The sequence below is a fragment of the Armigeres subalbatus genome, chromosome 2 (genome assembly GCF_024139115.2).
Source record: "Armigeres subalbatus isolate Guangzhou_Male chromosome 2, GZ_Asu_2, whole genome shotgun sequence".
Classification (NCBI taxonomy): Eukaryota; Metazoa; Arthropoda; class Insecta; order Diptera; family Culicidae; genus Armigeres; species Armigeres subalbatus.
This window is the reverse complement of record NC_085140.1, coordinates 399,180,521-399,188,782: the sequence shown is the minus strand read 5'-3', so window position 1 is coordinate 399,188,782 and position 8,262 is coordinate 399,180,521. Positions and strand designations below refer to the sequence as shown.

General features: G+C 36.6%; 1 long non-coding RNA gene across 1 annotated transcript; it reads right to left on the bottom strand.

Moving 5' to 3' along the window:
* Positions 1-882: 882 nt before the first annotated feature.
* Positions 883-1,752, bottom strand: LOC134217518 (uncharacterized). Its single transcript, XR_009981073.1, has 3 exons — positions 1,649-1,752; positions 987-1,099; positions 883-914 (listed from the first exon to the last, which is right to left on the bottom strand). It is a non-coding gene; the product is annotated as an uncharacterized LOC134217518 (long non-coding RNA).
* Positions 1,753-8,262: the final 6,510 nt, after the last annotated feature.

Sequence of the window (8,262 nt, the reverse complement as noted above, 5' to 3'; positions counted from 1 at the left end):
GGTGTGCAACATTATGCCACAGGTCTAAGTAATAGCTATTTAAAAGCCTGGAAAACCAGCGTTTGACCACAATTCATACCGACCGATTGCTTTCCCGTGCAATATTTTTCAAATATCATTGTTCGACTTCCTCTTCTTCTTCATGCAACCTTTATTTGCCAAAAGTATCCGATTATAGCTTCAGAAAGCATACGTTGTTGAAACAGGCTATAGGATCTAAAATTCTTACCCCCTATTTTCGTCCGCAACGTTTACTATTCGGGCGCATCACAACCGAATGACTTGGTTTTTGGTACATCTCGAGCAACATACATGTTGTACATAGATCACAGAAGCTTATGTGTGACCAGATTTAGTCACAAATGAGTTGCTGTAATCAGTTTCATTAGACTTGTGCTGCTTGGGATGGCTACCCGGATAAAAAATATTATTAAAATATCATAAATTTTATTGTTACAACACCATTTAAAACATTATTTTTACCATTGAATATAATGGAATTTTGACAATAAAATTACATGAGAAATAATGGTTTTCCACGATAAAATGAATGGTAAATGGGACTTTTACAATTAAAAAGGGGGGTTGTTATGTATCTTTACAATAAAAAAATCGAAAAATTTCCAAACAAAATTTGGAGCAAAACAATTGATTTTACGGTTCTTCAATGGGATGATTTCGAGCGACAAAACATTAGAAAACATTGTGTTTTAAATGTTTTCAATTACTGTTTCTATTGTTTTACAATAGAAATACAACAGGATTTAGAATGCATTATACTCCAATATTACAATAAAAATACAATACAATTAATAATTTTACATTTTTTTTATTTTCAAATTAATTTTAATTCAGTTAAAACTTGATTTTAACTCATTTTAACTCGCATTGCACTTGGCTACGGGTGCATAAACCTGTGAAAAATGTAAATTATAAAAGAATGTCAGTTTTATTAGAAGTACGTCGAGGAGAAAAGAAAAAAATACCTGCATCAGTTCTTATTATATCCCGTTGGTAAGATTGGCCAATGGTAGCCACTGAACGATCTTGAATCAGTGAACAGCAAGCAGCAGTATTTTATTTATCATAAGCTTCATTTCTGTAAAGGAACAAGGATACATGTTACCAGGTATGTCATCAGGTATTATGAAGATAATTTTTTTATTTATTTTTTGTTCGGGATGAACCACTGCGTTCATTATGTACTTTGAACTTTTGTATGTAGTATAAGGTGCCTGCCAGAGTAGACGCGTCTACGCGACGCCGCGCGAAAATTGTACGCAAGGGAATAACAATCAAAAATAAGGAGCTATCAAATCGTATGGACGCTTCGCATCGCACTTCGCGTCTACTCTGGCCGCACCCTAAGATTACGATTACCGGTGGTGAGTATAAACCGTTTGTCAGCGCAGTATCATTACTTGACACTTTACCGGTCGCTACTAAACGCGCTGCTAAAACAGGTGACCAAATTTGCTATTTGATGAACTATCAAACGTCGAACGTCGCCGGTACGGAATGCAGCCACCAAAATGATAACCGAAAATAGTGATCGATGCGAAAAAGAGTGACTAATCTAAAAGCACTGACCAAAATACTCACTCCCAGTAATGATGCTCTAACGCGCACTAACACTTTAAATACTTACCACGGTACAGAAGCCGTATAGTGATCTACCGCTTGCCCAGCAGCAGAAACTGTAATGGAAAAGACGCTTTCTGCACCATACAGTTTCATTATTTTCATCTCTTCACTAATTATAAACAAAACTGTACACGCTCAAATGAATTCAGCCATTCTCCGAGTAAAATGATAATCAAAAGTTTTTGTTCTCTTTCATTTTTTTGAATTAAATTTTTTATTGCATAACATTCCTAGACCTGCAATATGAAAATATATACTTGAGAATCGGTATAACATTTTTATTCAATTAATAAGCAAAGCTATTGTAATTTTATTGTTTTTATAATTGTTATTTCATCAATATAATAAATCCATGAAATATTCCAAAATTATATTAATACAATTACATTAGACGGATTTCCAGATCATCCAAACCGAATACTTTTAAAATTTGTTTAGTTTTTGGAAGAGCAATACTGAACATAAGCGAATAATAAAAATATAATGGAATGAATCGGTAACATTTAAATATATTGTTATTTTAATGGGCGTACAATAAAGATCTTCTAAAACCGTGAACATTTTACAATAAGCGTACAATAGTTTGTATTGTTTGCCACACAATCTATTGTATTTCAATGGGTTATGTCATACAAGTTACTGTAAATTTTTATCCGGGTAGCATTTGTTGATTTCTAGTGGTCGCGACAGATTTTTATCGACCCGTGCTTCTTTGTCGTATTCGAAAACTATCCCTTCTCCGGCAGCGACTCTGGCTCGACTCTCCAACTAACAGAGGGTTGTGCCACGCGCTTGCTCGTTGTTGGAATGGAGATTCTGCCAAGGATCCAAGGCTCGTATTCCTCCACCAGTGATGGCTCGATGCTCTGACTACCAGCGGACAAAGGCACCCTCTTGTCCGTAGCCAAGGCAGAGATTCTTCTCAAGGTCTGGGCCCGATGCGTATCGTCTCGCATCTGTCTTAAAATCGCAAAATTTTGGTACACACTAGGGTGTCCCAAAAAAATCGATGTTCGAAAAGTCATGGTGCTCAAACCTGAAATGAAAGATATACCTGTCTGGATAATTTTTGTAGAACAAACCGAATTACTAAAAAATGGTTTAGAGGTCGCGCCATATCGATTTTTGAAAAAATGAGCTTTTTTTAGGTAAAAAATCAAATATTGGGTCCTTTCGCAATTTTTTTGAGGGCCACCCATTCCATTCATATTTTTATATTTTTCTGAGGATCTTTGCCCATATTCTCCATGAATTAATTTTTGGTATTATGCGTTTTAACAGTCTGCAGAACTTTTTAAATATCAAAAAAACACATTTTTATGATTAATTTTTGATGTTATTTCATCCTCACACAAAAAATATTTTTTTCTCGTTCAGAAAAACTTACATGCTACAAAGAACTATTTATAAGGAGTATTTTCTTAAAAAAATATCCAAGAAATGTTGTTCTGAGGCTGAGATATTGCAGTTTTAGTAAATAGTCAAAAAGTGTACAAATCAAGGTACAAATTCGGTAATTTTTCTTTACATGTTATAATTTAATAAAGATTGCACCGATATTTTAATTTAAATTAAAAACAATGCAAAAGCAAATGAATGGGAATATTTTCTAGGTAACATAGCTTTTCTTTCCGATGGAGTTGGTTACCTGAATTACAGGATTTCTCGCTTAACTTTTCAAAAGGTTCTAAGTAACATTTTTTTTCATGAATTAATTTGAATAGCGCAATCGCCAGAACAACATGAAAGCTTTTGATTGCACTACTCAAATTAATTCATGAAAAAAATGTTACTTAGGACCTTTTGAAAAGTTAAGTGAGATTTGGTCGGAGTATATGGATGGAGCCAGTTATAAAAAGATATCACACCCAACAGTTAATATGTAGCAACAAGTAATCAGGTTTACTATGATCTCTTTATTAGTTTTGATTCAATCATAGGATGCTTTTCACGGTATACAAAAAACAAGGCAGGCTCAGCCCGTATGTAAACATTCAGTTTGAACGTAAACAGGTGTCGTCACTACTATCTTCGTACAAGCTGAACTGAGACGATGCTCTACGGTCTCAGCATGCTTACCTTTGTACTCTAACATGTGGCGTTAAAATATGCGTCACTCTTGACGCATATCTTTTTATAACTGGCTCCATCCATATACTCCGACCAAATCCTGTAATTCAGGTAACCAACTCCATCGGAAAGAAAAGCTATGTTACCTAGAAAATATTCCCATTCATTTGCTTTTGCATTGTTTTTAATTTAAATTAAAATATTGGTGCAATCTTGAATAAATTATAACATGTAAAGAAAAATTACCGAATTTGTACACTTTTTGACTATTTACTAAAACTGCAATATTTCAGCCCCAGAACAACATTTCTTGGATCTTTTTTTTAAAGAAAATACTCCTTATAAATAGTTTTTTGTAGCATGTAAGTTTTTCTGAACGAGAAAAAAATATGTTTTGTGTGAGGATGAAATAACTTCAAAAATTAGTCAGAAAAATGTGTTTTTTCGATATTTAAAAAGTTCTGCAGACTGTTAAAACGCATAATACCAAAAACTAATTCATGAAAAATATGGGCAAAGATCCACAGAAAAATAAAAAAATATGAAGCGAATGGGTGGCCCTCAAACAAATTGCGAAAGGACCCAATATTTGATTTTTTACCTAAAAAAAACTCATTTTTCAAAAATCGATCTGGCGCGACCTCTAAACGATTTTTTAGAAATTTCGTTTGTTCTACAAAAATTATCCAAACAGGTTTATCTTTCATTTTAGGGTTGAGCACCATGACTTTTCGAACATCGATTTTTTTTGGGACACCCTAGTAGACACACTCAGCAGTATACACCCTGAGCTGCTAAAATATTGCACATCGATCACAGTAACTTATACCTATATGACCGGAATCAGTCACAATATGGTTACTGCGACCAAATTTGTTCAACTGGTGCTGCTTGGGAAACATGACACAGTGACGCTAGCGATGCATAATTTTTTCTTGATCATCTGAAATTTTGTCATTAGACATCGTGTGACATCATCGATGGGCACTGTCAATAAATGTACTTTACGATCCAATCATATACAGAAATAGGTGGTTGAAAATCAAAAGATTCCGGCATTTCCTTCAGGAATGCATTCGAGAGTTCCGTCAAGAATACATACGGAATTTCTCCCCAAAATTCTACCAGAAGTTTCTTCAAAAATTTATGACGGAAATCCTCCGATTTAGCTCCATAATTTCACTTGTAAATCTATAAGAAATTCCTTCGGAAATTCTTCTAGGAACTTCTCCGGGCAATCCTCTCGGAACTCTTCCTTTAATTCCTCGGGGATTACTTCCAGGAAATTTTCCGCGAATACCTCCAAAAATTCAATAGCGAAATCATCTAGCATTCCAATCTGGAATTCTTTTCGCAGGTACTTCAGAATATCCTTCAAGAAATCCTCTAGATCTAGAAATATCTTCATGAATTTCTCCTGGAATTCGTCCAAGTATTTTCCCAGAAATTCTTACAGGTATTTTTTCGGGAGTTTCTCCAGGTACTTCTCCAGGAATTTCTTCAGGATTTTCTCCGGGAGATTTTCCGCGGAAGTGTACTAGACTTCACTCGGAATTTACTCGGATATCTGCCAAGAGTTGTTCCAGAAATTTCTTCGGAACAATCCGCAGGGATTTTCTTCAGCAATTCATCTGGGAATACTTTCAGGATTTCATCTAGGAATTTCTGCATTAATTCCTCCTGGTATTTTTCTGGGTATTCCTTCAGATATTTCTTCGGAAATTCCTTTCGGAATTTCTCTAAGAATTATTTCAGAACTTCCATGTGCAAATTCCTCCGGAAGTGCTTGTGGGAGTTCCTCCGGGAGTTCTTCCAGGAGTTTTTCCAAGAAATTCTCCGGTAATACCTCCAGGAACTTCACAGGGAATTGCTGGACGATATTTGGCAGGAATTTTACGGAAAATGGGATTTCGGAAGTTCCTTCAGAAATATTTTTTCTCTTCCTCTAGGGCATTCCACCGGATGTTCCTCTGAATTTCCACCAGTAGTTCCTTAGGGAATTCAATCAGGCTTTCTTCCAGAAATTCATTTAGCATTTATTTAGGTATTTATCTACAAATTCCTCCAGAAGTTCCTCGGAGAATTTCTCTGGGAGTTCTTACGGGAATTCCTCCGGGAGGTTCTTTTAAGAATTCTTCCAGGAGTTCCTCCTGGAATTCTTACGGAAGTTCCTTCGAGAGTTCATCCTAGAATTCTTACGAGAGTTCCTCCAGGATTTCCTCCGGAAATTCTTCCTGTAGTTCTTTAATAAATTCCTCCAGAAGTTCCAACGGCAGTTCCTCCGAGAATTCCTCTGATAATTTCTCCGGAAATTCCTATAGAAAATCCCCCGGCCTCCGGAAATTACTCTGAGAGTTCCTCCGGGAGTTCCTTTTCAGAGAAACACCCGGAGAAACTGCCGGTGAAACTCCCAGAGGGATTCTCGTAGAAATTGCTGGTGGATCTCCCGAAAGAACTGCCGGAGGAACTCCCGTAAGATCTCCCGTAAGAACTCCCGGAGGAATTTCAGGAGGAACTCCTAGAAGAAATCCTAGAGGACCTCCCGGATGAGCTCCCAGAGAAACTATCGGAAGAACTTTGGGAGGAATTTCCAGCTTAATTTCTGAAGAAAACCTGAATGATTTCCTGAAAATAGCCTGAATAATTTCCTGGAATAGCTTCTGGTGGAACTCCCGGAGGAATTTCCGGAGAAACTCCCGGATGAATTGCTGGTGGAATTCCCGGAGGAACTCTTGAAGGAATTTTCTGGAATAATTTCTGAAGAAACTCCCGGGAGAATTTTCAAAGGAACCCCGGGTAAACTACCAGAAGCATTCTCGGAAACAAGAGAATTCATCTTATAGACAAATCTCGTCTAGCTGAAACCTTTGTTGGGGTTTTTTGCTGGACCATCATCATCATCAGAGGACTTCCCGGAGAATTCCCTGAGGAGCTCGCAGAGAAATTCTCGGAGGAGCTTCTGGTGGAAAATCTATATAAATTCCTGAAGAAGCCTAAATAAATTCCAATTCTGCCGAAATTCCCGGAAGAATTTTCAGAGGAATTGCCGATAGAACTGCCGGAATAGTTCTCGAAGGAAATCCTAGAGAAATTCTTTGTGGAAATGCTGGTGGAACTTCTGGAAGAATTCCAGGAGGAATTTTCGGAGAAACTCCTGGAAGATCTCCCAGTGGAAATCTTGAAGTTTCCACCGGAATTCTTTCAGGATTTCATTGCGAATTAATCTAGGAATTCCTCCGAAAATTCCATTGTTGATTTCATTTTCGGTATAATTTCTGTATAAATTTCCGGTGGAATTCCTGGAGAAATTCTTTGAAATTTTCAAAAGAAATTATTCGAAACAATTCACGGAAAATGTTATGGAATTTACACAAGAAATTTGAAGATTTTTCGTGAAATTCTCTGGAATGTTTACTGGCAATTCTGCGGAATTTCCACGGAATATTCTTATTCTTAAAAATTATGGGAAACAGCACGAAATTTTTCGAATTATTGCAGGGAATTCTGCAGAACTTATAAAGAAGTTCGTGAAGATTTTCTTGGAGTAAATAATGGTGGAATTTTCGGATAAATTCCCGGCAAAATTTATGGTGAAATTCCTGAAGACACTGCCGAAGAAGTTGCTGGAGGCATTCCTAAAGAATCCCTGATAGAATTTCGGATAGAATGCCAGGAGCAATTATCGAAGGAATTCCTGGAAAAAGCTTGCATATTGATTTTTCTGCCTATTTTATAATAAATATTATTTCAGAGAGGATTTGTTTGGAAATTCAGATGTATGGTTCTAGTTTTCTTAAACTTATGGAAGAATGCAGGATTTCTATAATAATTGTTATAGCCGATTTTATATTCTTTCTGAATATTAAGTTCGTTAATATTTTTCTCACTTTATTTAAAAATATCTGATGAGCAAAAATTCACGCATTTTAAAATCCATTATTGTTTCGATTTGGTTTGGATTTGGTTTCATGTGTTAATATTCATGTGTTTTTATAAAACTACTATAAAACTACGATTTAGAAGACCAAAAAGTTGCCCCCCCTTCACGAAATCCTGGCTACGCCCATGACTCCACTATTTTCGCATATATATTACTACACAAGTGCGGGCCCTCCTTAGCCATGCGGTAAGACGCGTGGCTACAAAGCAAGACCATGCTGAGGGTGGCTGGGTTCGATTCCCGGTGCCGGTCTAGGCAATTTTCGGATTGGAAATTGTCTCGACTTCCCTGGGCATAAAAGTATCATCGTGTTAGCCTCATGGTATACGAATGCAAAAATGGTAACCTGGCCTAGAAACCTCGCAGTTAATAACTGTGGAAGTGCTTAATGAACACTAAGCTGCGAGGCGGCTCTGTCCCAGTGTGGGGATGTAATGCCAATAAGAAGAAGAAGAATTACTACACAAGTGATGTTCAACAAATCAAGATATATAGTTAGAACGCTTTCAATTAATAAACGTTGCGGACGAAAAAAGGGTGGGGGCTGCCCAAAGACTTTTTTTCTATTGAAAATGTAGGCAATTAACCTTCGGATGCATTAACCACAC